Raw genomic sequence first — 3,766 nt, forward strand, 5'->3', positions numbered from 1 at the left:
AATGATAATTTATTATGAATAAGTATCTAATATTAAAAATGATAATTTTCTGGAGAGTGTTAATGTAAGTTTAAACAATTGTGTATGTGACATATATGTTCACATACAAGCATTAAAAAATTATATAAAAGCAAGAATACAAAATATATGACATAATTGAAAAGGGATAAGCACAAACGACAAGTCCTATCCCAGCAGGCACTTGACGTTGTATCAACGTTAAAACAACGTTGAAATATGGTCGTGACGTTGTTCAACCAATATTCAACTATGGACGACCATACGGATATATACTTATATAGCCAATGGATATACAACGTTGATTCAACGTTGTTTATGGTCGAAGTTTTACATTTAGTTTATTCATTATATAAACTTTTATACCACTAATTTTGTGTTAATATTCCTTTATTGAATTAGTCTGTAAGTGATTTTTGTCAGGAAAATTTGCGTTACAATCTTTTTCCGTATATTCAAAATTTTAATAGCGCTGAAACAAATAAAGTTGGAAATAATTTTTCACTTTCTATTACCGCTTTAATTATTAGTTAATATGTTTTGTTGTTTTATGTTTTAGTTCTTTATGATTAATATTAAATAATTAATAAATTGATATTTGTCAAAACCCCGTTTATACAATAACGCTGGTCAGGGGAAGTAATTGTTGCGGTCTATGATTTTGTTTGTTGTCTATGATTATCGTTCGTGCAAATGGTGGCGCTGTTTGGAAAATTTGAAAACAACACGATTGGCAATTCATTTGGATTTCGAAGGTATTACCGTAATGTTTTTATTTAGTTTACTGATTATTTTCTTAAATATTATTATTTATTCTTAAAGTTCTACTTTAATTTACTTTATGAAATATAAGAGAGATGAAAACACATGATTGAGTTGATTTGACACGTTTTCGCGACCTAATTGAAAGATTTGGGATCGGTAGGCCTTGTAAGCATGAAGTTATTGATGTCCTTGGCAATTTACGATTTTACAATTCTTTAATTCTTTAATTTATTTTTCATATTATTAAACAATTGTCTGTGCTATATCCTAATTATAATTAAACCATTATAAAATTGAAACTTATAAAGTAGTTCGGCCCACATAATTTACGTCCCAAGACGATTCGTCAATATATATAACTATGTTTTTATTTTAGTGATAGTATAATACAGTGTTAATTAGTTTGAAAAAATACATTATTATTAAGTTAAATAACAACTTTGAGTTATAAAGTTTAATAGATGTAAATTTATGGGGAATAATAAATCTATTTCTATTTTATTATTTTCCTGCCTATAACACTCGCGAGAGGGGTTGGCAGTACTCAGATATAGATAGATATATTATTTTATATTCTAGATCCTGGCCCTGGTTGAAATTTAGAGTATTGCAGCTGTAGCCTGTATACCATACATTCAACATGAAAAGGACTGTCAGGTTTGTTAAATTGAAATTTATTCTTATTAATTTATATACTTGAATTTCTTTACTATACGAAGTATAAATTTTTCAACTACTGGAAATTTATCTTGTCTTAAAATATATTATTTTCGGAATATTCATGTAACATTATTTATATAAAATTTACATGTCTGTTGATTTCAGGGTGCTGCATAAAATGGTCTTAGCTAGAGCCTAGAATGTTAATTTCTTGGGAATATGCTGCAAGGAACTGACGGGGAGCATTTTTTCATACCAATCAAAGGTGATACTTTTAAATAGCTTCTTTTTAAAAACATTTGGTTGTCTTATATACAGTATTTGCTGTCAATATGAAACTTAGATATGTTTCAATTTCAATGCTGTTTTATGATGTAAATCTTAGAGAAAAGCATTTTAAGATAAAAACAAATCACTAAGTTGAGTAATTATATGTATAATTTGAAATTGACCAAGTCACTTCTAACTACAAACTTCTTATTTTTATTTGCAGAAGCAGTAAGAGACAGCCAAAGAAGTACTCAAACACTTGACATACCCAGAAAGATCTAGAAGATAAGATTGGAACAGATTGTAGTTTAATTGTTAAAATTATTAAAGTGGATTTAAGCTGCACTTGCACTGTATTTTTGAAATATAATATCTGAAGTATTTAATATTGTCTTGATATTTTGTTAAACTTGGTTACTTTGCTTTATATCCAAAAATTAAAGTATGGTGGGTTTTCAACGTTGAAATGACATTGAAACTTCACGCCAACGTTGAAGCTGCAACGTTGTATCAACGTTGAAATTTCAACGTTGTTTCAACTTTCAAATCCTAATATAAATCCAACCTTATTTCAACGTTGAAATCTGACCATAATTCAACGTTGAAACAGCGTTGATGTGCCTGCTGGGATAGAATTCTTCTACTTAGGCAGACTTATTGTTTGCCTGGAATATTGGGATATACACACTCAAGCATTTGTCTTTCATTTTGACATTAATTATACATCCTTCAAATCGCCCTTCTAAAATTACTTTCTGTTATTGCTGTGTATCGAGCTCTATGTTTTCCAGACAACATATTTAAGACAGCAACTGATAAAACATGTCTTAGTGTTCTGGCGTAATTGTTACGTCATAGTATAAGTGATATTTTCAACCAAACATACGAGTATTGTGTGGTAAAATCGCCCCAAACAATTATTATATTCCACTATTCAATTTTATGCTACCGGCTTTTTTGTTTATGGATCATTTACAGTACTCATGGTGCATTCATGCGGGATAAAACAATCATTTTGCTAGAGAGTTTTATACTGGAATGTAGCAAATTAGTTGTATACTTATGGAAAGCGAAAATGATCTAATTCTGTGAAGGTGGTCTTGTGATAATGTACAATCATTCACAACTTCACAATATTTTATCGTAAAACATGATTTAACATAGAAATTAACGACACTTTGAAACGATTGTCATCATCATTTAGAAACGTAACGTTTTACTATACAGGCATATAATGTAAAAGTATCTGAATGCTGTAGAAAGGGTTGAATATGTGTATGTTACGAGGTGAGACGGCTATTGTGACTGTGGTTTTGCCTTTAATGGATAGGACACAATAATTGCAGCCACTGTTCGTATCTGGGCTCGAAAAACATTTGAATTTATACATGTCTTTGTTCCAGCATGTGCAATTTGTAACACCGGAGTTAGCAAATATCAATGTTTCGGCGCCTTTCTTCCTAAATCGACCTTATAGCCATATCACCAAACCAAACAAAAGTAATTACATCAACTTCTTCTTTTTATTCAAACTACGTACACATTTATGCCGACATGTTATTTAATCGGTAGTTTTGGGTTAAAATGTTTGATAAAATGATAAATGGTTTTGTCAATAGCTTTTTAAACGATTAAAAATAGAAAAAAAACAACTAAGATATGCAAGTCTTTATATATTAAGATTGGACCACAGAATTCATAGCTCTATTTACGTTTCAGACATATCATCATTGTTCTATAAAAGCAAAGTATATCTTTTAACAAAGCTTAAATTTGTCTGAACCAAAACTGATGATACTCGGAGCATCAAAACAGAACCCTGATCAGAACAATCACGTATACTTTTTCCTCTGTTGCTATCAAAACGTACACTGTAATAGCGTTATCATATTGGTTTTAATTTTTTAACGAATGCGTAAAATCATTGTAGTACGTGCATGCATGCGAACGGAAATTATCAATTTAACTGTTTCCGGTCATGAATTTTGATAAATGTAAAGAAACTGGCGTATTGATTAACACTATTAAATTGCGACTGCATTAAACAGGCTTT

General features: G+C 30.0%; 1 long non-coding RNA gene across 1 annotated transcript; it reads left to right on the forward strand.

Moving 5' to 3' along the window:
• The first annotated feature begins 1,356 nt into the window (after positions 1 to 1,356).
• On the forward strand, positions 1,357 to 2,003 carry LOC132714296 (uncharacterized). The gene is made up of 3 exons (XR_009623546.1): positions 1,357 to 1,440; positions 1,609 to 1,708; positions 1,937 to 2,003. It is a non-coding gene; the product is annotated as an uncharacterized LOC132714296 (long non-coding RNA).
• Positions 2,004 to 3,766: the final 1,763 nt, after the last annotated feature.

This window comes from Ruditapes philippinarum, unplaced genomic scaffold, assembly GCF_026571515.1.
Source record: "Ruditapes philippinarum isolate M1 unplaced genomic scaffold, ASM2657151v2 ctg3996_1_1_1_1, whole genome shotgun sequence".
NCBI lineage: Eukaryota > Metazoa > Mollusca > Bivalvia > Venerida > Veneridae > Ruditapes > Ruditapes philippinarum.